Source organism: Manis javanica, chromosome 1 (assembly GCF_040802235.1).
Source record: "Manis javanica isolate MJ-LG chromosome 1, MJ_LKY, whole genome shotgun sequence".
In the NCBI taxonomy this organism is placed as follows: domain Eukaryota; kingdom Metazoa; phylum Chordata; class Mammalia; order Pholidota; family Manidae; genus Manis; species Manis javanica.
In genome coordinates this window covers 192,237,284-192,263,743 of record NC_133156.1, presented here as the reverse complement: position 1 = coordinate 192,263,743, position 26,460 = coordinate 192,237,284, and the positions used below count along the sequence as shown (strand labels likewise).

Below are 26,460 nucleotides of genomic sequence, written 5' to 3'. Positions count from 1 at the left end.
ATGGCAGGTGACCTAAGTGGGAACGGTGTGCAAATTGATTTGGAGGCGATCAATGGCTCGGGGCGCGGCCCTGGCTCGCTGCTGTGTCACTGATCCTCTCTAAATCGATTCACACACCATTCCTTCTCTGCACACCTGCCACGTCAGATGGTGAGGGATGAGTGAAGCGAGAAGAAAATTACATGTTCTTTAGGCCTCCGCGGCGGAGCTGATACCACTACCGCGGCCGCTGCGCCTCCTCCAGCCCCGCCCTCCACCGGTCCAGGCCGCCACCACTTGCTTCAGGCATCCGGAGGGCCCTTTTCCACGCACATGGAGAAACAACCCGGGAGACCATTGAGCTACAAGGATCCTTACACTGGCACCGCCCCACTGAGGTCCCCAAATCAGGTGACTAAAAGTTTGCCCTCTTCCACAACACATGCATCCAAGGTATTTGCTCAGAAACTTCTGTTTGTTTATTATCTTTAAAGACCATGTGGACCAACTGGTAAACAGCCACTGACTTGGTGGGCTCAGGGTCACTGGAATATTTGAGTTTGGTTCATTTGAATTAATTCACTCATCCATCCATAGACTCACCCCATCATTCAACAAGCCCGAGGGGAACCCCTGCTGAGTGTCCAGCCCTGACGCGGACCAGGCCTGCTCCTCACATTCTGAACTATAGCCAACACAGTGTGCTTTGGAGAAGATTGAGTGTGCTCACAGGAGTGCCCAAGAACAGTGCAAACCAAAGTGAATGATGAGAACAAGTCAAATAATGGAAAGATTCCTGTAGTTGTTTAATACAGACTTCATCAGCTTCCTGCAGTTCTGTCCCCTCACTGGTCTGCCAGGAGATTAGGAGCGTGCACCACAATGTAAGTAGACTGTCACTCAGCACAATTTTTTCATAGCAAGACTTTCTCAATGAAGGAAGCAGTGCATTTTGCACTCCGGTGCAAACAGCTCCTGAGTCAAAACCAACTTACCCATCAGCACAGGGGGCACAATGCCTGGGCCTGACAATAATTTGGGGGGTTGTGGTAGGCTGAGGAAGGTGCGCCCGCCCCCAGTCTCCTCCCCCCAGGTCCACATCCTAATTCCCAGAACCTGTGGATATTACATAGCAAAAGGGACTCAGCAGATGGGATTACATTATGGATCTTAAAATGGGAAATTATCCTGGATTACTAGGTGAGCCCAAACTAATCACAAGGGTCCCTGTAAGAGAGAGGCAGGAGGGGAGGGGCCAGAGGAGGGGCTGCAATGCTGGAAGCAGGGCTCAGAGAGACAGAGAGGGTTTGGAGATGTGGAACTGCTGGCTTCAGGGTGGAATGAGGGGCCACAAGCAAAGGAAAGTGGGCAGCCTGCAGATGCTTAGAGTGGCTGAGATGGACTCTCTGCCAGCCTCCCGGGGGAACCATATCTGCCAGCACCTTGATTTCAGCCCAGTGAGGTTTTGGACTTCTGACCTCCGGAACTGTAAGATAATAAATTTGTGTTGTTTTAAGCTGCTAATCCTGTGATAATGTGTTACAGCAACAATAGGAAACTACAATAGGGCCCACAAAATTGTTTTAGCTTCTTTTCAGAAGAGAAAAACCTGAACTTTAGGCTAAAGAAATTGCTTTAACATAAAATCCTAATACAGTCATCTTTATACCAATGAAATCATAAAATATGATAATAATAATTATTTTTTATGGAGGTAAGGGTCTACAAAGGCAATAGTGCCAGGGGTCTGCTGAAATCACAATGTGACCCTGTTTCAAGTAGCAGTGGTTATGAGGACCTTCTCCTTTAGCAATTCTGGAAGGATGAGAAAGCACAGAACAAAAAATCCATTTGATCCCCCATCTTGACACAGCCATTCTGGCTGCTTATTGCAAATCCTTCAAAAAAATAGTATTTTAAAATAGAACTTCAAGTTGTGCTAAATTTGTTTGCCAAAATACATCCAAGTGACTTATTTATAATAAGAGAAGCTGGGTCTGTCCCCTCTCTCATATAATCCTCTGTTGTGCAGAAATGGGCTTCCCTCAAAATTAGTGGGCTTCCCATACTTATAAGTAAGGATTCTGTTTGTTTGAAGAGGCCCCCTTGGAGATTTCTGGATTACTTGGAAGCTAAATAAACCAAAAGTTTTTAAAAAATCTTTCCACCCTGCTTCTGCCTGTTCCTGAGCCACTGAAATCAAGATTCTCCCACAGGCAGAACCAAAGTGCATCCTCTCAGCAAACTCTCTGACTTACTGTCCAGGTTCCGACACATCCCTTTGCCAACAGCAAATCAGTGAGAATGCCTCAATGAGCCGTGGCACCTCTTCTCATTTGTAGAAGGGGGTGTCAGCCTGGAAATAGTGGCCAAGTGTTTTGACGCAAAAAGCAAGAATTTCAAGCCAACTGCAGCCAAGTAGGCTATTCTTAGATGTGCATAGGAGGCTGAGAGGTCTCTGTGTGGGTTGCTGGGAAATGGTTAGGGATTTGTGACTTTTAAGTGGCTCTTGAAAACGTTTAGAGCTGAACAAGCCCCTGCAGATCCCCTTCAATGCAGATGCTCCAATTCTACCGGACCTTCAAAGCTCTTCTCAAACACCAGCTAGTTTCGTAGGTCTTCTTCAGTAATGCAAGGATCCATGTGGACTGATCCTTCCCATGCCCGACCACCCATGATACTTGAATGATGTCTTGGTCTATTTGGGCTGCTGTTAACAAAATATCCCAGATGAGGTGGCTCATGAACAACGCAAGTCTACTTCTCACAGCTCTGGAGGCTGAGAAGTCTGAGATCAAGGAGCCAGCATGGTAGTGAGTGTTCTGGGGAGCGCCCTCTTCCTGGCTCCTGACTGGTGCCTCCTCACTGTGTCCGCACGCGGCAAGGGCCTAAGGAATCTCTGGAGCCTCTTTTACAAGGCATTAATTCCAGTCATGGGAGCTCGACCTCATGACTTAAGCACCTCTTAAGTTCTCACCTCTTAATACCATCATCTTCAGGGGTTAGGATTTCAACACATGAGTATGGGTGGGGACACAGACACACAGAGCATAGCACACATGACATCATAAGTGGCACCTGGATGCTACCTTCGTCCAGTCATACTGACACAGTCTTCATCCTGCTTGCATTTCCAGAGGCGTTTGAAGTGGCTGACCCCTTCCTCCTTCTTCCCCAGACCTCTGTCCCACCGAATTTGCCTCGTTTTCCTCAGGCCTCACTGGCTGCTTCTCATTCTCCTTTGCTGATTCCTCCTCCTCTAACAAACCTCCCAATATGAAAGTACCTCAGAGCTTGTCTTTTGTTCTTTTCATTCTCCGCCCACATCCTCTCCCTAAATGACCTGCCCAGCTCCATAGCTTCATGAACCACAGCTTTATGATGACTGCCAAAAGCCCACCCCCAGCCCAGACCTCTTCCCTGAATTCCAGACTCATATTTCCAACTGCTCACTCAACAGCTCTACGTGGATATCGTGGAAGCTTTGGAATATGTCATCTTGACTAGACTGAATAGGATTTCCCAGAATTTCCTTTCTTGCATATTTTCAGCTGGGGGCTTCAAAGGAGATTCTTGGGAGGTTTCAGAGGGTGGAAGGCAGGCAGCGACCCTGTCATGCTCGCAGGTATTGTTGCGGATCTGCCGACTCACTTGCTGGGGTGAAGCAGCAGCGGGGCCTGAAACTGCTCGGCCTTGCCTTGCATTTTCCTTCAGCTCCTCCGAATCCTGAGTCGGGTGTGTGTTCAGCTCCACGACCAGGGGTCCCAGCTTCTGCTGGATGCCCACATCATAATAAATGTATTCTAGTGGTTCAGCCTCTCTGGTTAAACTCTGATACAGATGTCTGAACGGCACCTTGAACATCATGTAGCCCAAATGGGATCGTTCCAGGACCCCTTCCCAATTGACTTCCCACCGTCCGTCCCATCCCAGTCAGTGGCAGGAGGGTCCTGCCATAAAATGAATCCATCTATTGGTCCTATTAGCTCTATCTTCAAACTGCACTGCCAGTCTGATTACTTCTTACCACCCTCACTGCTTAAAACCCTGTTTTTAGCCACCTTCATCTCTCACCTGGACAATTGTGACAGTCTCTCAACCATGCTCCCAGGTCCCCATCTCTCCCATTCATTGCAGTCCATCCTTCACACAGAAACCAGAGAATCCCATAGAGCTTAAATCACAGCCCTCCCTTCACCTCCTAAAAACCTCCAAGAGCTTCCCATTGCAATCAAAATATAAATCCAAATCCTATAAGGCTGTACATATTTTGGCCCCTGATGTCCCCTGGGCCTTATTTCCCTACATTCATCCACCTATTCTCTATCTTTAAAGAAATATACACCACTCTTAGACATGCCTGCAGAGACCCCAGAGCCTTGGCACCACCTGTTCCTCCTTCTTGGAATGCTTTTTCCCCAGAGTCTCACATGGATCCCTCCTTCTCACTGTTCAGGCCTCACCTGGAATGACACCTTCAAAGAGTGACCCTTTCCAAACCCACACCCCCAATTATCTTCTACCCTAATACCCTAGTTTGTCTTCATAGGACTCCTCTGGATGTGAAATTATTTTGTTGATATAGTACTGTCAATGCATTTCTGGATGTAAGGTCTTTAAAGGCTGGCACTCTGTCCAGTTCATTGCTGCACTTTGACAGCCCGAGGTGGACCTTACATACGGTAGGACCTGTTGACTGTCTTTCATATTGTTCCCAAATGGCTCCATTCTGTTTCCTCTCCAATGATAGTTGATGCATCTTGGGAATCAGAACCATCTCCCATGTCTTATACAGTACCTAGAACCCATGGGAACATGGGTAGTAGCTTCTTGATAAATTTCATAGGCAAGGGTGAGGGTAAGAACAGAAATCACTGTTGGGGGCCCTCTCCACCCCATGCCTCTATGTAGGTCTTTCTTTTCTCTTAGCTTTGCCCTCCTTGTTTTTTAAGAAGTGCCTAAGAATCCTGGGCCAGACAGGATCTGAGGCTGGGCTCTGTTGCTAACTGATTGTATAACTCTGGGCCAGAGGCCTTTCGTAGACCTCAGTTCCTATAACTCTAAAATGAGCAGGGACCATTCAGGGCATGTAGGTGTGAAAATAGGCCCAGCATAAGTCAACAAAGAGTAGAGAGGACCAGCAGACCCCAGAAATTGTCAGTGTGCCCAATTTCCTTTCTATGACCTTTTACATCTACTCAGGCTTTTATTTCCTTCTCTCCTTATGCCCCAGACTGGTCAGAGTGCTTTTTGCCATTTCTCAGTTATCTCCTTCATTAAGGTTCTGGAAGCCCCACTTCCTCATCTTCTCAGGAGCTAGGGGAACCCTCAGTCAATGCCTACTCTTGTGGACTGTGCCAGCACCTGCTACCTGGGCTGCCCTTTCAGACAGCTTCTCTACTCCCTGTAATGCTACTGGTGTTCTGGCTTATAAATGGCAACAGAGAGTGGAGAGCTAAGGACTTGGGCACTGTCCAGACAACTTGGGGCAACAGAACTCTTACTGAGAGTGAAGATTTCAGGCAAACTACCCAGATAATTGCTTAACTGCATATTTCAAAATGCCACAGCAGAATTATTTTGTCTTACAGCCTTCCAGACATGGCTATGAGATCATCAGAGCCCAAAGCCTATCGAAACACTGTTCACTGACTAGACACAGCAGGCCGAGCACACTGTGGACAGGAGGAGTGAGGAGCTGCTAGTCTATTTTGGAACTCCTGTGTTCACAAGGAAGCGAGTCTCTGAGGTATGGGTGTGGATCTGATGTCCTGATGCCTTTGACCTCTGGACAGACCCACTTGAAAAGGCCTCATGGTCTGGGGGTGCTGGCTTCTTCCATAACAAGGACTTTCAGTCTGAGGCTTACAATGCCTTAAGGGCTCTCAGGCCCCCGGAGGGGTTTGTCTGCCTCCTCCCCCACACCCCTCCCATCCCCACCCCTGGGATCGGGCCCTAGCTGACTGAGCAGAGGGAAGGAGAGATTAGCACATACACATTATGAGCCGTCAAATGTTGATGCCCCACGCGAGGTGCTCATCATTCTACTCTGGAAACAGTGTCTCTTTGGACAGGCTGGGCAGATCCATGGCTGCCTCCTTTTTGTGACTGGGGGCAGGGGGAGTGTTCACTGAGTAATTTGAAAATAACATATTTTCTATAACCAGGCAGACTGATTCATGTTGCCAGTTTCCATGATGTGTATTTACAGTAACACAAGCACAAGAGATGAGCCTTGCAAGGTGGACCATTACATTCTTTGAGGTCTTTATTAGTTTTACCTGCCAGAGACTCTGTAGACTAGTTAAAGGCAAAATTCCCTTTCCTCATCACTTCATTTGAAATTTATGTGAAGTCAAAAGGAATGGGTTGCCCAAAGTGAAGTGTCCAGAGATATGGTTTGTACAAAAGAAACTCAGAAGAACGGATCTAAATCTCTGCTGGAAGACCAATATTCCCCTTTGTTGTATTAGGACTCCAGAATGTTAGAGCTCACAAGGGGCATAACCCTTGGTGTTATGGGTTGAGTTGTGTCCCCGCCAAATTCATTTGAAGTCCTAACTCACAATACTTCAGAATGTGATCTTATTAGGAAATAGGGTGATTGCAAATGTAATTAGTTAAGTTGAGTTCGTGCTGAAGTAAGGGGCAGCCCTCACTCCAACCTGACTGATGTCCCAATGAAAAAGGGAGCTTTGGACACAGACACACACACAGGGAGAACAGTATGTGCACATGAAATCAGAGATCAGCCAAGGAATGGGAAAGATTGCCGGCATGCCAGAAAGCAGGAGAGGAACATGGACAAGATTTTCTCTCAGTCTTCAGAAGGAAGCCATGCTTATGACTCTGATCTTGGACTTCCAGCCTCCAGGACAATACATTTCTGTTGCTTAAGCCCTCTAGTTGGTATCATTTTGTTATGGCAGTCCTAGCAAATGAATGCACATGGCCTGGTTCGATTCTTTGTTTTAGAGTAGCACCTCTCAACAGGGGAATTTTGCCCCCTCCCCCCCAATAGGGAGCATTTGGCAATGTCTGAAGACATTTTTGGTTGTCACAGCTGGGAGGTGCTGCTGGCATGTGGAGAGTAGAAGCCAGGAGGATTGCTGAACATCCCGTAATACAGAGAACAGCCTCCGGCAACAAAGAATTGTCTGACTCAAAACATCAGTACTGCCGAGATCAAGAAATCCTCTTTTTAAGATACAGAAACTGAAGCCCAGAGAATTTAAATAATTCACAAGATCGCTAAGACCATTAAGGTAAAACTAGAAACAGGATCCCAGCTATTTTGGCCCAGAGAGGAGTAAAAAGAGATTAAGCCTAGCAAGACTGCTAGGAAAACCATGTTCTAAGAAATAGGCAGGAAAGAAGAAGCCTGCAGAGCAGGCAAAGAGAGAGAGAGGTGCTGGAGATGAAAGAGAAGACCAGAGAGTCATCTCCAAGTCCAGTTGGGGGAGAGATCCATGGTGTCCACTGCACAAAGAGCCTGGGCAAAAACTCTGCATGGAGCTCATGGAACTTAGCGACAAGGATGTTGCTGAGTGGCTATGAGGAGAAGAGGCCCAGGGGCCCTGAGAGGGGGGAATAGAGTTGGACTTTAGGCCAAATGTGAGATGAGGCAGAGGACTCTGGGCCAGAAAACTCTTCAAAGACATTGGCTGGGGAAAGGAAGAGAGACATACATGGATAGCTATAGGAAGACTTTGGTTAAGATGGAAGGGACTTGAGCTTTGAAAGGAGCCAACAGAGGGTGGGGTTGAAGATGCAGGGTGACATCTGGGGAGTGAGTCACTGAGAAAGGAGCAGGGGAGGAGTCCAGAGCCCAGGGTGGGGGGTTAGCTTAGAAAAGAGGAGGAAGGCAGAAGAGATGAATGGAAGGTGGCTTTCAGAGGGAATAAATTTTTCCACTCTATTCTGACTTAATCTTATTATACTTTGAGGATAATATGTTAATAACTGGTTCATGTGGTTGCTCTGGGCCTCCCGGATGTGTTCAGGGATACGATGGGAGCATCATCTCAGGGAGCTTCTAGTTTTCTCTGTTAGTCCCTGAAAAGCTACTGTTACTTCCCCAAGCATTGCAGATCTACCTAAGGAAGTTTCCAAAGTCTGGTCCTACCAAGATTGACAAGGACAGAAACAAAAACAGTGGGAATGATGCAAACTCCGTAGGAAGAGGTTCAATAGTATATGGATAATTGGCAGGGCTGGCTTCATGGGCATGCAACAAGTATCATCACACAACATCCTGTGGCCATAAGGGACCCCATGTTTGGGGTTTAATGTTCTGTGGTTTCCATCTTAAAACTACCAATAATTTTATTTTTGGAGTTGTGTTTTCTAAGTGAAATTTGTGAGATAGTAGAGGAGGCACAGAGGGCTTGCCACCTGGGCTCACATGCTGTCCTGCCTCCCACTGCCTCCGCTGGTTGGTCGGGTTCATGGCCTCTCTCTCCCGTAACTCCAGCCAGAAGCCACTGCTCAGCTCAGGGGAGTGAGTGGGAGTGCACAGGCATGGGGGAGTCAGGGATGGGTGCACCTGCCCAGGGCCTGTGAGGGTCTGCCCTCTCCCTGCAACTCTCCCCATGCTTAAGGGTGTGCAGCCTTCAGTAGCAAGTAAAAACCACCAGGATGGATCAAGAGAGAAAAGAAGAAAGGAAATGGCTTTTTCCCTGCTTTTTTGGCAAGGGACCCCTAATTTTCACTTTCCACTGGGTCCACAAATGATGTAGCTGTCTCTGATGACTGGTATAAGAGAAGCTGAAAGAATTGAGAGGCAGAGTCTCCCAGAGTTTCCATCACTGTTTCTCCAACTGTTAGTTATCAAGCACCTAATATGCCTGAGGATAAAGGACTAAAGAGACAGAGTTCTCATTTCCTTGAGCTTAGAGACTGGTGAGACCTGTGGCTTGGGTCTTCAGGCTGTGGTCTTTCACGAGATTGCAAGAAAGACACACCCAGATCCTGGGAGATAATAAGTGCTATTGCTTTAAGCCACTATGATTGTGGTAATTTGTTACACAACAATAGCCAACAAATACAATAACCAACACAGGGTTATGTTTGCAAGGAAAAGAGAAGAAAAATTTCAAGTACATTTGAAAAACTGCTAGAATACTAATTTATAAACATAAATCTAATTATGAATTGTATGTTTGTATTCACTTGACAGATTCCCTAAGAACCTCTATTAGATTAAATTCTTATTTGTGTATATTCTTTACTTTTATAACATTTTCCAGTCAGAAGCACACATGAGAGCAGGTCACTGCAGTGCCATGTGGCAAATGCCATGAGAGTCAGGGGTCCCTGGAAACCTGGTGGGGCCTCGAGCTGCTTTCGGGAGATCACAGAAGGCTTCTCAGAGAGCACCTCTTCTGAGCAGAGTCCTGAGTGAGTATTATTCCGAGGAGGAAAACACAACTGCTATTCCAAGGAGGCAGGAAATACATAGCCAGCTTAGAAGATGCCAAATGTTACAAGTAGCTGGAGCACAAGGAGAAGGGGAGCTTAGAGAGGTCAGCAGGACCAGGTGACAAAGTCCTCCATGGTGAGGACTTCCAGATCACACACCAATGCGCAAGCCACACAGCACCACACACCACACACAGGTGCGTGATCTTGAGAGATCTCTAGCAGGTAGAATAGAAATGACAAGGCATGTGAGGGATTCACTGTGTGTGTGTGTGTGTAGGGGTGGGTGAGGAAAAGGAGTAAAGGGTCAGTCTTGTATTTCTGGTTTGGGCCAACAGGAGGATGGTGTTGCAAACACTTCATAGAGTAAATTCACGGGGTAGGTATAGCAGGTAGTTTTCTGAGATGGTTTCCAAGGATCACCTCCTGGCACTGAGGCCCTTGGTAATCCCTCCTCTTGAGTATGGGCTGGACTGAGCAGTTTGTTTCTAATGAGTAGAATATGCCAAAAGATTAGGTTATAAAAGATTGTACTCATCTTATCATCACTCACTGTCCCTCTCTTGCATTGAAGGAAGCCACTGCCACATGTATCCTGCCCTTCAGAGAGCCCACATGGCAAGCACCAAGCCAGCAACTGAGTCCTACCACCACCACCAGAGAGGGCTTGCAAACAGATCCATCCCAAGCGAGCCTTAGCCTGACTACAGCCCCAGCCAGCACCCTGCAGTCTCGTGGAAGACCACAGCCAGAAGACCCAAGCCACACTCAGTCTGGGAGATAATACATGCTGTTGCTTTAAACCACTATGATTTGTGGTAATTTGTTACACCACAATATAGCCAACAAATACAATAAGCAAGATAGGGTTATGTTCACAAGGAAAAGAGAAGAAAAATTTCAAGTACATTTGAAAAGCTTCTGGAGTATTAATTTATAAACATAGATTTGCTAATTATGAAGTATATGTATGTATTCACTTGACAGATTCCCTAAGAACCTCTACTAGATTAAATTCTTATTTGTGTATATTCTCTACTTTTATAACATTTTCCAGTCTGTGTGGTGACATCTCTTCATATGTCTGTCTCTCCACTAAACTATAAGCTCTTTGAAGACAGAAATCTCCTTCCGTTCAACTTAATACCCTTAACACTTAGCATATGTAGAGTCCTTTGTGATCAGGTGTTGGTTGAATGAGATTCCAATTGCTGAATAGTTTCAATATTTCTCTTATTCACACTTTTGTTTGATTCAAGCATGCTGTCACTAATCTAGGTCTAGTCCTAAGAGGAATTTTGATATAAACTGATTCTTGGTAAACTGACACTAGTAGAGGCAGAAAGATTAGTAAGAAAAATTCTTACTTCTTCCAATGTTATTGAGATTTGTTAAAATTAAGGGAATATAACCTTTCTTTTATGTGCCCAGATAATGGACTGTTTAAAATATGGCAAGTGTAAAAATGCCTAGACATTTCGAGGGAACTTGGAATTGTTAAGTGTACAAATATCTTTCTTCTAACAGCTAGAAATTCCACAGATTCATGAATTAGTTTGTTTAGCAAATGGCTTTGTCTCTGCCATTTCTTATGGGACCTTGGACCAACCCCCTCTCACCTCAGACCTGGTGTCTTCATTTATAAAATAGAAAGAAAGGTGACCAGATTGTATGGTTTTTCTAATTTCTACTTCATGTCTCAGCTTCTTTGAGTCCAATAAAATGTACTGAAAAAAATGTCCTCATTTAGACCTACGGCAGAACTGAGTTTGAATCTCATTTCTACCTCCCGATAACCTTGAGTAACTTTGGTTCTGTGAGCCTCAGTATCCTCAAATATAAAAGAGAATTGTTGGTAGGAATTAGAAATAAAACATGTAAAGTATCTGCTTAAAAAAAAAAAGTAGCTATGACCAGCATGTCATGGACTAATGGAGAAATACAAAAGAAAAACACAGAACATTGGATCAACTTTCTAGAAATTTCCTGTCTGGTGAGGGACACTTTTGTCTACAATCATATTTTAAAATATCCCCTGGCCTCTGCTCAGGTAACTATTATCTAATCTTGACTAACCATGAACATTTTTCATTAGCATGAAATTTTCCCAAAGCTTTGGAGATTCAGCCAGCACACCCTGTCCTAATACTGAATTTCCCAGCCTCAACACCAACAGAAAGCAGTGGTTTCTCTTTTCACTTAGCTTACATTTGCTGCCCTGTAATTTGATTCTTCCTCTTCATTCCAAGACCCTGTCCTTTCTTCTTAAACAAGAGGGACTCTGGTTTTAACCAAACCCTTCATCTTCCTGAATTTCTCAGCTAAATTGTTTCTAACGCTTCCCTTTTCCAACATAAATAGTCTTTGCTTGCTCATTGTCCTACCCTGCCTCACCTCTGGCTCCAATTAGAGCAATATTTATTTTTCCTTTTGAAGAACTCTCTAGCCTCTAGTTTTCAGAAATGAGGCAACCCAGCTCATGTTAAAAGCCCTTTATTATGGTCACAGAAAGTCTGCTCTGATGAAATACACCTCGACAAGACTGTGTTCCTGGAGATCCTTCCCTCATTTTATCTGTCATCTCACTTTCTAGGTCACATCATCTCCTAGTGTTGAAAGTGTCATCTGTTTATATATATTTTAAAGAAATGGAGGAGTAGAACATAGAGTGAGTGCCCTGCAGTGCTGGAATGTGGAAGAATCTCTTCTAATTTCATTGTAGGACCCTCTGCTATTTCCTGGAGAAGGAAGAGGAACAAATATACACATAACATTTTCTCCAAAGAATCAGTCGATTTTGAGGGGGGTTTTAGTTCTTTGAGACAGCCAATGGCAGCCCAAACCAAAATGTAAACTCAGGTTCGCTAAAACTAGGACTCAGGTCAAGCCTTCAGGTAAGTGAGTATTAATATTTGCTGGAACTTTCTGGAAACACAGAGAGCATCAAAGGGCTTGAGGTCATAAGCACACCACAAGCACCCCTCAGATCCCTCCTTCTTAGGAAATAGCCAGTCATATAGTAAGTCAGCTTTCTTCAGGTTGGCCCAATATCATCATACTGATGTCCTGTCCCTCAGCCCAGTCTATCACCTCCCTTATAATAATATTGATATCTTTTTTGAGTACTTACTAGCTTCACTGCCCTCAGCATGTGACAAGTACAGTCACATGCACTCTTTACAATCACCCTGAAAGAGAGGTTCTGTTATTACCATCCCCATTTACAATGAGGAAACTGAGGCCCAGTAAGCTTAAATAACTTACTTGCCTAAAGGTGCAAAGTGAGTAAAGAGCAGAGTCGGGATGTGAACGTGGGCAGGGAGGCTCAGAGCCCAGGCCCTTAGCTTGGCTTGGTTAGTGTTATGGATTGGATTGTGTCCCTCCAAAGAAGATATGCTGGAGTCCACCCTTGGTATCTCAGAACACGACCTTATTTGGAGACAGGGTCTTAACATAGGTTACCAAGTTAAAGTGAGGTCATTAGGATGGGTCCTAACCCAATATGACTGGTATCCTTATAAAAGCATAAATGTGGACATGAAGACAGACATGCATAGAGGGAAGATGTATGAAGAGACACAGGAGAAGATGGTCACCTCCAAGGAAAGAACAGAGGCCTGGAATGGATTCTTCCTCAGGGCCCTCAGAAGGAAGCAATCCTGTCAACATCTTAACTTCAAACTTCTGGCCTCCAGAACTGTGAGACAATAAAATTCCATTGTTGAAGTCTCCCAGCTCCCATGACAAAGTGGTACTTTATCATGGCAGCCCTAGCAAAATAATACAGTTACTGATCCTCACTGCAAAGTAAAAACACTCTAAAATTCATTTAGCAAAAACTCTTGGTTTCTCTTTCAATGTGACCATTTAACCCTGGCTTGGATTCATTCAAATGTCCTCAAAACCTTGTCTGCAGTGTCTGAACTAACATGGGTTAAAATATTCTCATGCAATGATGAGTAACGTGCACCCAGATTCTATGCATCAGCAGCGGGCCCAGTGCTAGCCCAAGACTCCACTGAGACTGGGTGGAAGGCTGTCGAGGTCCCCAGAACAGACTTGCCAGCAGAGTCAAGTCACCCAGATTTGAATTAAGAACAGCTCCATGTAATTTTAGGATGAGCACCTCGAGGGATGTTCAATCCTCTCCCTGCCCACCAGACTTGGGCCTGGGTCTTCAGTAGCAGGGACTGCAGGTGAACAGTGTAAGAAACTCACATTTCACACCTAAGTATGCTGCTTACAGATAAATCCCCTACTCCTCAAACATATTGACTATCACTGGCTGGTGCTTCCATCAGTGTATGTTCCATCAGCTGTGGATTCAGAGCCAGATTCTTAGATGAGCTAATTGAGCCTTAACACCATAGCAAATCAGTACCTGACACCCTCTAATTAAACAGTTTTGGCCAACCAGACACGTTCTTTCTCTACTCTTCTTTCTTTTCTTCCTTTATTTCTTATTTGTCTATCCAGGGTATATCCTTTGTATATTTCCATGCTGATAAGCATATATTCATAAAAAAGTAAATTAGTTTTTGAGGGCTATCATAATAAATTACCATAAATTTGTTACTTAAAACAATAGAAATTTATTCCCTTGATGTTCTGGAGACTGGATGTCTAAATAAAAATGTCAGCATAGTTTTTTCCTTCTTGGTCCCAGAGGGAGAATCTGTTCAGCACCTCTCTCCCGGCTTCAGGTGGGTGCCAGCAATCCCTAACAGTTCTCGGCTAGTGGCATGGTAACTCCAGTCTCTGCCTCTGCTGTCACATGGCATTCTCCTTGTGTGTGTCTCTGTGTCCAAATTTCTCTTCTTATAAAGACACCAGTCACATTGGATTTAGAGCAACCTAATCCAATATGACCTCATCTCAACTTGATTACATCTGTTACAAGGTCACATTTGCAGGCTCCAGGTAGACATGAACTAACTTTTGGGGGGACATTATTCAACCTAGTGAAGAAAGTGACTGCCGTCAAGCAGGCAGTGAGTCCCTTTTCTCCTCAACCTTGGTTCCATCCAGAAGCCTTTCAGATCAAAACCAGTGTCAAGGATGGGCATGCAGCCAGGCTGACTGGCTCCCAGATAGTCTCAGCCCCACAACTCAGAACCAGCATGGGACTTGACTTGGGCATTCAAGTCCCCAAACAGTCATGAAAATCTGATTCTGTTTAAGAGGTAATCCCATACTACACTGATGGACAGTGACTATAATGGGGTATGTGGTGGAGACTTGATAATAGGGGGAGTTTAGGAACCGTAATGTTGCTCATGTAATTGTACATTAGTGATACCAAAAAATAAAAAGAGGTAATCCCACCATGTTGTCACTCTAGAATATCATATGACTTCTGAGGGTGCTTGAGCCTGCCACAATGTATATGAGCCACTTGGGTGCCCCTACAGACCACCTGCCCTCTGTGTGCCCGTGGTCTGGTCGTCAAGTCAGCTCACAGAGAGTGGATATTATTTATTTTGCTCTCTTTCAGGTAATACTGAATAATATGATAGGAATCTAGAGGAGAATGACCTGGCAAATTTGTGGCATTAATTTTCAAGACTGGTCGAATCTAACAAATATTCAACATAGTCTGCTTTTTTTCTTTCTTTAAAAAAAATATAAATGTATTTGTTGACATGGAAAATTGTCTGAAAGTTATGTTAAAAAATTAGTAGGTGACGAAAGAGTATGTTAACTTGATCCCAATTGTGTGGAAAATAAATATGGAGATACACTTAGAAGTAATAATAACAACAATAATAATGAATACTTTACTCTGTGCCATGCTGTTACAAGAATTTTACATATTTTAATCCTCACAACGGTCTGATGGAAATTCTATTTTTATCCTTACTTTGCCACTTTCAAAAGCGTCGGCTGATCTTCTACGTATTAAGTGTAATGATTCTGATACTCACAAATCAGAGGCAAAGGAAAGAATTTCATTTAAATATTTAAAAATAGAAATTAAATCCTGTGTATCTATAGAATATCATAAATACAAATTTTCAATAAGCACTTAGGTGCCTTGGTTTTATTGTATTTTGGGGTTTGGAGGGCATATTTGATTCTTCCCCAAGTATAACTGTTTTCTTCATGAAAGTTCCCTAGTTTTTGAATCCATATTCCTATCCTTTGATTCATTCAATTTTTTTGGCCATCCCCTCATCAGGTTAGAAAAAAACCCTTTGCAGGGGAGAGGGGCTAACAGCAGCTCAGAGTTCTGTGGGGGATCAGCCAACTTCTTCATTTCCAAGATCTGCTGTGTACACTTCCTGCTTCTCTCACTGGGGGCAAATAAAAAGCAGGAGATTTAAGAGACAAATTATCCCTGAGAAAGCCCCCTAGAACAGAGTAAAAATAATTGAAAAATGATAACAAGTGGCTGAAATGTTTGGAGAGATAAATGTGATTTATCATAGAGCACATAAGCACAGACGTGAAATTGTACCTGCAGACTTCCCTTAACATCTGGGTGACCTTCGGAGCATCCATAAAACTTCCACCACCACATGCAAAAACCCGTGTTTTTCTGCTTGGAGGTGAATCCTGGTTTGTGTTCCACTTTCTCAGATGCACCTTCTAATTTTTCTTGTTTTGTGTTTTAATCCATCTGGAGAGACATTTTTCAAGAACTTCAGCAAAAAATGACAACAAAAGTAGTTCTGAATCCATACATAAAGTGAAGGCTACCTACGTTTTGGAGCCTTCATGTATGGAGATGTGAGATTGTTACATGTAAGACATGTTTTCTTCTCATCATTTTTGCTGAAGACAGGGTGCGGAGGGAAGAACATACGCTTATTGCTTCGTTGTTATCAGTGAGTCAGTTTTAAGTTTCTGTGTCGCAGGATTTTCTCTTCGTATAGCTGATTTTCTCACCATTCTGTGACAGAAAAGGAGACAGGCGCTACCACTAAAGAGATAAAGGTTTCCAAGAAGAGCCTAGTGCTCTTTGGTATGGAAATGGGAGGTTTATGCTCCTTTGAGTTTTATTTTTTTCTTTTTTTAAGTGTGGCAGCCAAGAATGCAAGAGTTAAGACTGATAAAACTGCATTAAGATTATCTCACCTGCCCAAGTGTGGGAGAAAACATGAGTCCAGAATAAATTGCTTCTCTCAAAATAGATTTTCTGGTTTTATTTGGCCTGGGAACAAAGCTGAAAGGTAGGTGGGGCTTCCCCCTCCAACATCTGCTTCTTGAATTGCTGGGAGCTCAGAAACTAGGAATCCCCCCAAGAACCTTTATGGACGAAGTGAGAACTTGGGCTCCCCTAAAGAGCAGAGGGCAGGAGAAGGGGCACCGGCAGCCCCGGGGCAGCTCCTGACTCCCTGGAGTTCACAGACCCACATAACATAAAAAATCCTGACTTAAGACCTGGCACCTTAACTCAAACAGAATAGGGTCCTAATCAAGTATTTGTTGAATTACAGTGTAATACATATTTCCGTAGATGTTTTAAAGACATCATACTTCTACAGATCAAAATATTTTTTCAGGTAAAACCAACGGCAATCCAAACAAGTGAGCCAAATGTGCATATTACAAACAATACTTGGTAACCAAATTCTGTTCTGTGCCTGTTGTGACCCCTTGTGCGTGCATGCTCTGTGAAGGACACCTTACCAACACACACAGTGAACTGCTGTCATGTGGAACCACAAAGCTGACTGCTGATAGAACTCCTTGGATTGTTCTTACCCAAATCAGCATCGCTGAATTCCCTGTATAGCTCAACCAACTTCTCAGCTTCTTTTACATGGATTTTTTAAACCCACCATCTTCCCAAATCAGGTCCATTAGCTAGAAATCAATTCTGAAACATTGTTTAAAATTTTAAATTATCATTTAACTGCAAATGTCATGGGATCATGGACCAAAAGCCCAAATGGAGAATAATAATTTTTTAAAACAGCTCTGGGTAAGAATGACCTTCTGAAAATGTACTTTGCACATGTTCCATTGGTGAATTTTTTGCCATCCTTTCTTTTTTATCTTTTTAATGGGAAGCCATCGTTTTAGGAGATGATATAGTAACCTCAGTTAATTCGTATACTACTGTTCAATCAGAGTCTGAAAGCTGAAGCCCACCGGGTTGTGCTGTAATGGAAAAAAGCTCTTTAACTAAAAGCTAGGAGACCTGGATTCTACCATCAGCTATGCTGCTGCCTGACGGTGAGTCGGTGGGCCCGTCACTTAACCTGCCTCTCTCAGTCCCTTCATCTCTGAAATGGGGATAATGGCCCCATCCTCGCACACCTGGAGTTCTCACAGAGATGAAAAGCAGTGACAGAAGTAGAAGCCCGTGCTGAATTAAGAGCCTGGTAAATCTGTAACATGGTTTTATCCATGCCGCACTTGGAAGCTCCTGATACAAGGCTGCTGGAGTCTGGGCATTGAGTCTGACCAGCCTGAAGCTTGCATCCAGGCTTCACTGTTTATAAGCCAGGTGACTTGGGCAAACTGTATAACTTCTCTAACTCTCTGTAGTTGCATCTGCAAAATGGGCATAACAATGTCTACATCTTCGGGTTGTTGTGAGGCACAAATGAGTCATGGGGACTAAACACACACAGTGAGGGCTTAATAACACCGTCATCATAGTTCTTGGGGCTAGACACTTAAGGTGATATTCTTTTATGGAAATTACACTCAGTCATTATTATGTCTCAAGTCTATTCCTCTAGTCCCTGTGTTTAAGTAGCTCACCCATGATTAGGTTTGAAAGAATTGGAAACCAAAACTTCGACTGTTTCCTGATCATGTTATCCAAAAAATGCAGACCGTATTCACTTTGGGAACTACCCCCTTCCCTTCCCAGAGCTCAGAGGCTCCTGTGAGAGACAGGACGGCAGCCAGAGGCAGCTTTACAGAATACGCAGCACCCCGCAGAGGGCTCCAGCACTGACAAGTCTGCACACCACAACCCAAAAGCAGATCATCTGAAGCTGCCCAGACAAAGGGCTCTCTGTGTGAGGCACATATAGAACACATATAGAAATGGTGAAAAAAGAGACTTGAGAATTCTCTGCAACTGCCTTAAAAATCTGAATATATGGTAAAGCATATATTCAGGTTTTTCATAGGTAAATATATACTTTATAGTATACCTTATATACTAATGTGTACAGGTTTTATATTTATATACTTATTTTTAATAATATATTCAGATTCAATAAATACTGACTATAATTCAATGCTTCAACTGTCTCTTACATGTAGTTCTGAAATTTCCATTTAAATCTCTAACCTAGTCTTTTCCATCAAATTTCAGAGCAATAGCTCCAACTCTATGCTAGAAAATTGTTACTGAGAATTCATGCAGCAAATGTATACTGAAGAGTCATTGTGCACCAGGCAAGCACACAGGGAGCTTGCATTCTGGCGGGAGATGCAGAAAGATGAAAGGGTAATTAGGGTGTGAGCAGAGCCCTTGGGAAACTCTACATGGGCCACCCACCCTGCCCTGGGAAGTAGGGCAAAGCCTTCTGGAGGAAATGATGTCTAAGCTGACATAGGTGGGGCAAGTCAACCAAGTGTGCAGAGGGGGTTTAGAGGAGCATTTGAACAGAAGGAACAGCTCACACAGCGACCCTGAGGCAAGAGAAGGTTCTCTGAAGTGACTGGAGAACTTACATTGAAGTAACAGTTGTTTAGTGTGGGATACCAGGATCAGATTCATGCTGCAGACAATCTCTCTAGAAACTCTGCATATTTGAAGGAGGAAAGACTAGACATAGGGGGAACAGGTAGAAGGCTGTGAGTAATCCATCCAAGAGATGATAGGTGGTGGTGGTTGCAAATCAGAGAGTGGCAGTGGAGATGGAGGGAAGCAAATGGATTTAGAGTTGTGAAAGAGAACCAGAAAACTCTTGTGAAAGGAGTTGAAACAGATTAGATGTGGTCTTAAGCAATCAGGGCAGAAATAGAGATTTGAGAAACACCATAGATATCATGGGAATAAAAAAGATCACCGGGAGAGGGTGTAGAGTAAGAAAGAAAGGGTCAAGGATGGAATCCTGAATAATGTCAGAGCTTACTTGATGGCAGAGGAAATGGAGCAAATGTATGACTGATGATGGAGGAAGAAACCAGAAGAGGGTAGTTTCCTAGAAACCAAGACAAGAGAGTTCTTCACGAAACGGATAACCTTAGGGTCAAAAACCCAAGAGTGGGGAATTGGAGATTTAGGGTGACAGCTAAGATTTAGAGGCAATGAGTATATTCTAAAATTGAATGTGGTGATTAATATCCAAAATATATAAAGAACTCCTACAATTCAAAAATGAAATAAGCAAAACAACTTAATTCAAAAATAGCAAAGGACAAAAAAAATAAAAAATTAAATTAAAATTTAAAAAAATAGCAAAGGACTTGAATAGACATTTCTCCAAAGACGTTATACAAATGACCAATAAGCACATGAAAAGCTGCAGAACCTCATACATCATTAGGGAAATGCAAATCAAAACCACAATTAGATACCACTTCATGTCCACTATGATGGCTACTATAAAAAAAAAAGCATTGGTGAGGATGTGGAAAAAGTGAACACTTGTGCACCGTTGGATGGAATGCAAAATGGTACAGCTGCTATGGAAAATATTATGGCAATTCCTCAAAATATTAAAAATAAAATTACTACATGATCCAGAAATTCCACTTCTCTGTGGAATACCCAAAAGAATTGAAAGCCAGGACTCAAAGAGATGTCTGTACGCTAATGTTAATAGCAGCATTAATCACAATAGCTAAAAGGTAGAAACAACCCAAGTCCCTAAATAGATGAATGGATGAATAAAATGTGAAATGTTCATGCAATGCAATATTATTCAGCCTTAAAAAGGAACCCCTGACACATGCTGTAACATAGATGATGCTTGAAGACATTGAGTGAAAGCCAATCACAAAAGGACAAATACTGTGATTCCACTTACATGAGGTACCCAGAGTAGTCAAACTTACAGAAACAGAAAATAGAACTAAGTGTAGTTGTCAGGGTCTGGGGGTCAGGGAATGGATAGTTACTGTTTAATGAGTAGAGCTTCAGTTTTGCAAGGTGAAAAGAGTTCTGGAGATGGGTGGTTGCACAACAGTGTGAATGTACTTAACACACTGAGATGCACACTTGAAATGGCTCTGAAGGTAAACCTGTTTTGTGTATTTTACTGCAATAAAAAATATATGTGATAACTAAAAAAACTGATTGTGGCAACAGCTATGCAATTCTGTGAATATACTAAAATGTGAATATACTAATTGCACATTTTAGATGGATACATTGTATGGTAGGTGAATTGTACCTCAACAAATCTGTGGAAAAAAAGCTAAGGTAATCAAGTAAGAATAGAAGGGATCACTGTTCATGTGACAGCAATGTTGGTAGGAGCAGTTTCAGTGGAGTGATGGGGGTGGAAGCCAGATGATGGAGTGAGGAGTGAGGGGGAAGTGAGGAAAGAGAGGAAGCACACCTCTCCGGGAGTGTGCACTGCCAGCGTGAACCAGCCCTCCCACAAGACTGGCTGGAGTGGGGAAGCAAGAGGAAGTAGTATCTGGAAAGGGCACGTGGCCAATAAAGGGCTGCTTTTTGGAAGGGAGGGATTTAAGCATTTTAAAGTATTTATGGGAATATTCTAACAGAGAGGCAGAGGTTGACATCCTAGGAGAGTGGGGGGAAATTGATCATCCCTGGTTCCAGAGGAGGTGGGTCAAGTTCAGGAACATGGAGGCAGGAGGAGGCAAAGAAGAAAGAGCAGGTTCAGATGCAGGTCGGTTGGCTGCCAGGATGGCAGGAAGTGCAAGGAATTCTGATTTGAGTTCAGTGACTTCCCACAAGACTGGAGGCTGAGAGTGAGGAGGAAGATGGTGGGATGGGAGGGAATCTGAGGAAGGCAGAGAAGGCTTGAACTGTCTCCTGCAGAAAGTGAGTGAGAGGGCCGAGTGGGGCCTGCCTTGGCTAACAAGGATGAATTCCCAGTGCTTCCAGTTCGGGAGGCCCTTCCCAACCCATCTGTGGGGAATCAAACTCAGCATGTCTCCTTTCAAATGCCTTCTGCTCCAGACCTTCCTATTTCCTTTTCTCCACCCTCCACCCGTCAATGCTTCCCTGGGAGGAATAGCCCTTGTCTTCTCTTGGCTGTTCTGTGTCTGCAGCCATCACCCTATTTGAGGCTCTGCCCTGAACTTTCACATTTGACCCTGCAAACTCCACAGATGGATTTTGTGGAAGTGCAGCTCCAATCATCTCCTCACAGTTGGCTACTAAAAGTTGTATGGTATCCCCAAGCCAGGGTCCAGGCTTTCTAGGACAGGCCACCAAACATACTTTACAGCCTCAGTTCCTTGTTCTCCCTCAGTACACCCTAATCTCTAGTCATACTGTTTGCTATTCCCAAGATATGCTTTGTATGTTCCTGCCCTTGGCTCTTTGTTCACGTTGTTCATTTTGTGTAGACTAGAATGCTCTCTCCACTCACCTCTGCACAACAAACTCTTATCCACCATTCAAGACCAATCTCTTATCAAACCTTACATGATTCCCAGAACTGGTCCTATCCCAGAACTAGATATAACCTCTCCTTTCCTTGGTTTTTTGCTAATATTCTTTTATTTTTCCCTCCCATTGGTCCTTTCGCAAATTAATTAGGAGCAGAGACAGGGCTCTGTACTGAGTGGGTGCTCCATAAGTATTTGTTATATTGAGTTACAATAAATTGACATGGAATTTAAGAAAAGAAGATATGACTAAATAGGACTTCATGGAGAAGTACCTTTTAACCAATGTAGCAATAACTGATGAGCTTATGAGCTCTATTTTCCCCTAGTGCCTTTTTAATGAATATGCTATAATTTTTTATTGTGGTAAAATACACTAACAAAATTTGTCATTTTAACCATTTGTAAGTGTACAATTCAATGCCATCAAATATATTTACAGTGTCACACAACCATCACCACTATCTATATCCAAACCTTTTTTTATCATTCCTGACATAAACTCTGGACCCATTGAACCTTCCCTCCCCTCCTCCCTCCAACCCATGTAACTTCTACTTCCTTAGTCTATGAACTTGCCTGTTCTAGGTACCTCATATAAGGGGAATCATACAATATTTGTCCTTCTGTGGTTTATTACACCAAGCTCAATGTCTTCAAGGTCCATCTATCTTGGAGCATTTGTCACAATTTCATTCCTTTTTATGGTTGAAGAGTATTCCATCATTTGTATATACCACAATTTATATATCTATTCATCTATTGATATGTTCCATCTTTTGGCTATTGTGAATAAGCTGTTAACATTGATGCACAATTATCTTTTTGAGTCCCTGCTTTCAATTCTTTTGGATGTGCATCTGTGGTTGGAATTACCCAATCATCTGGTAGTTCTTTAACTTTTTGAGGATCTGCCAAATTGTTTTCCACAGTGGCTGTACCATTTTACATTATCACCAGCAATGCACAAGGGTTCCAATTTATTCACATCCTCACCAACACTTGTAATTGTCCTTTTTTGAAATTATAATCACCCCAGAAAGTATGACATCAGTCCTCAAACGTGGTTTTGACTTGTAGTTCTCTAGTGACTAATGATGTTGAACATCTTTTCATGTGCTAATTGGTCATTTGTTCATCTCTGGAGAAAAGTCTATTCAAGTCTTTTTCCCATTTTTGAATTGTGCTGTTTGTTGTTACTGAGAGTATCTTTTTCAAAAAGGAGTCTAGTAAACATACAATATAGAAATGACCTCTGGTCACCCCATGCTTGATGAGAGTCAGTGGTCCAGTATGAAAAGTTTCTACTGTTGTGCTCCCAAATAAACATCATTTTTTTCTATAGACTTTTCATTATTCAGCTATTGGAATTTTCTTAGAACCCAGAGAATTTCTTCATTGAGAGACTGGAACCATGCCTTCAAGGCAGCAGCCTAGGATACTGATCTACACAGGGCATTTCAACATCACAGAATACTCTGGGATATGATGTCGGTTGACTCAGATTTCATCTGGAACTCATCTGGATAAGATATATATATATATATATATATATATCCCTTATATATAGTTTGAAGAAATATAATCTAGCCCTTGTTATAGTTTGAATTGTGCCTTGCCCCCTCCAAGTCATATGAAGTCCTAACTTATTTGGAGATAGCATCTTTAAAGAGGTAATCAAGTTAAACTGTGGTAATTAGAGAGAGCGCTAATCCAATATAGCCGGTATTCTTACAAAAAAGGGAAATTTGGATGCAGGGAAATTATACGCACAAAGAGAGAACATCAGGTGAAGATGAAAGCAGAGATTGGGGAGATGCACCCACAAGCCATGGAATGCTGGCAAGCCACCAGAAGCTAGGAGAGAAACCCAGAACCAACCCTGCCTCCCAGCCCTCAGAAGGAACCAATCCTGCCGACACTTTCACCTTGGACTTCCAGTCTCCAGAACTGTGAGGCAACACATTCCTGTCGTGTAAGCAACCCAGTTTGTGGTACTTTGTCAAGGCAGCCTTAATAAACCACTACAATCCGACTTTCCCCAGAAACAGACAGTAAGGAGATTTTAAAAAGACATCCCTGGTAGCATGTGGGAGTTGTTTTGTGGAGATGGATTGAACAGTTCTCTTTCTTGACTGTGGTGGTGGTTACACAAATCTGTATAGGGAATATAGTTACATAGAACTACACACACATACACACATTCAAATGAGTGCAGGTTTTAAAAATGGTGAGACCCGAATAAGGTCTATAGTCTAGTTAACAGAAATACGTCAATGTTAATTTCTTGGTTTTGATGTTACACAACAGCTACATAAGATATCACCTTTGGGGAAAGCTGGGTGAAGGGTACACAGGACCCTTTTGCTGTTTTTGCAAATTCTTATAAGTCTATAATTATTTCAAAATAAAAATTTTTTTAAATGAATATATTTTAATAAAACTAATAAAAACAGCATTCCTTACCAATGCTGCCCTCTTGATGTTAAATATTTTTGCACGACTTCATATTTAGCACATGAAAAGGTATAAACAGAGACATGCACACAAGGTCAGCCAGCTGATAGTCACAATCAGTGAAATTCTGTAACTACATAACAGCACACAGTGGCATAGTGCTCCTGTTGGAAACAAGTAATGTATTTAATCTAAATTTTAAAACACTAACACCCCTCCAGAAATTGGTCATGTTCAGAAAATTACTACAAAAGAAAACAGCACAAAGAACAGACAGGCAGAGAACATTATGCTGGATTTCTTTCAGAACACCTGTCCTACTTCAGCCAGTAGCAGTGAATTAGTAAGAAAGTTGGCCTGTTATTACAATTTTTAGTTCTAGAAAACCAGGGTCTTCCATATCCCATTAAACTCAAGATTAGCAATTTAAAAATATACATGTTGATTAGAAGGGAATTCAAATTTCTGTCAATGTCTGGGGCACTTTCACATCTCCAAACCCAGCTCTGCAGGTACTCAGAGGCTTTCAAAGCAACATGTCTTTAATAAAACAAGTTGGATGTAGGAGCAAAGGCATGTGAGGGTCAGATTGTTGAGAGATCCTGATTCTTCTTGGCTCTGTTCTCCCAGGGCTCTCTTACTCCCCCTTTGATTGCTTGCCTTCTCCTTTCTCCACCCCTCTATTTTCCTATTCATTGTGTCATGGGATGCTTGCAAAGGGTGAATTCTGCCCAGCATGGTTCTAGTGGAGATATGAATCACTATCAGCAGCAACTACAAGAAGTACATAAAAATTATAGGATGCTTTTCTCAAAGGGAGTTACAGAAATAGAATATGTCACAACCGTCCTGAAGATTGAGACTTGATCAACACTTGAAGGGAATGAAGCCACAACTCCTGCGGCTGTGTCTTTGGGCAAAGGTAGCCATTATCCTGGGACGATTAACTCCAGTGTCTTCACTGCAAACAGGTTCTTCTCCGTTTGTCAGATGGAAAAATGAATTTCTTCCATTTCCAAAGAAAGCAGTTGCTCAGAATGTTTTTACCCTGTAAAAGGATTTTCTTTCTGACCTTCTGGGCCCGGAGGTTGCACTGACTGCCTCATGGGGTATATAGTTCAGTGGGGAGAAATTTCTCTGTACTCTTGCTGCTTTCACACTTGGGGCTGTCTCCTGGGAGCTTTTAATGGAAATAGGTTCCTTGTAATTTTGATGCAGATGGATTAATTTTTTTCTTTTGCTGAATAAATTTATCATGCATGGTCTCTGCAAAAATAAAATGCTGGTTGTGCCTATACTTTTGATAAAGCTGTATACGTTTGTATCTATGATAAGTTGAAAACAATGGTTAAAAGTATTTACTCCATGAAGGAACAATTATAATAAGCAGCAGAGATTCAGCTAACATGTACCAAAGTATAGCAACCTGATTCCTGCCTTCACTCCCTTTATCTCTGTCCCTAGTCTGATGAAGTATGTTACACATCACCCACAACCTTGTCAGTTTACTAACATAGCCCTACTGCCTGAGACATCAGCATTCCTTTTGGTTTGGCACAGCATGCTTTCCATAGCCAGTGGCTTCCTGATTTAGCCTGAATTCTAGTCCTGGCCTTGCTGTTAACCAGCTCTGTGATCTTGGATAAATCACCTAGCATCTCTGGGCCTTTAATCAACAAGCACTTATTAAGCATTTACCTTTACCAGGTACCATACGTGTAGGCTAAGAGAAGTCCCTATCCTGAAGAAGCTTCAGGTTTAGTAGGAGAAACACAAAGGATGGGAGGGGAAGTAGGAGAAACAGAAGGAGGAAAGAAAAAGGACTGGTGTAAGTTTAACTTTTTAGTATCAATCTTTTATCTTTTTGTATCAATACCACCAAAAAGAAGGGACAAAGTAAATTGCTGTCTCACGTCCTAAGCCAGTTTCTGCTTCCCACTTCTAGGGACCTTCCTCCTTATCTTCTGGAGAAGCATTTGAGCAATGGAGACAGCTATAATTGGAAAATGAGGCAGAGGGAATGGCTGGTAGTACTCAAAGAGCTTCAGGACGTAGGCTAAGACAATACATATCAAATCCATCATGTATTTTTGATGAGTATTA

General features: G+C 42.8%; 2 long non-coding RNA genes across 3 annotated transcripts in view; one reads left to right on the top strand and one right to left on the bottom strand.

The window, feature by feature from the left end:
• Positions 1 to 216: 216 nt before the first annotated feature.
• LOC140849893 (uncharacterized) lies at positions 217 to 5,677 on the top strand. The gene is made up of 3 exons (XR_012132252.1): positions 217 to 390; positions 577 to 863; positions 5,571 to 5,677. It is a non-coding gene; the product is annotated as an uncharacterized lncRNA (long non-coding RNA).
• A 9,548-nt stretch (positions 5,678 to 15,225) lies between these two features.
• The window catches only part of LOC140843419 (uncharacterized), a 128,539-nt gene continuing 117,304 nt past the window's right edge, over positions 15,226 to 26,460 (bottom strand). For both annotated transcript variants that reach the window (XR_012121156.1, XR_012121157.1), the window contains 2 exons: positions 16,103 to 16,291; positions 15,226 to 16,018 (listed from right to left, as the gene is read on the bottom strand). This is a non-coding gene — a long non-coding RNA (uncharacterized lncRNA). The remainder of the gene's footprint in view (positions 16,019 to 16,102; positions 16,292 to 26,460) is intronic.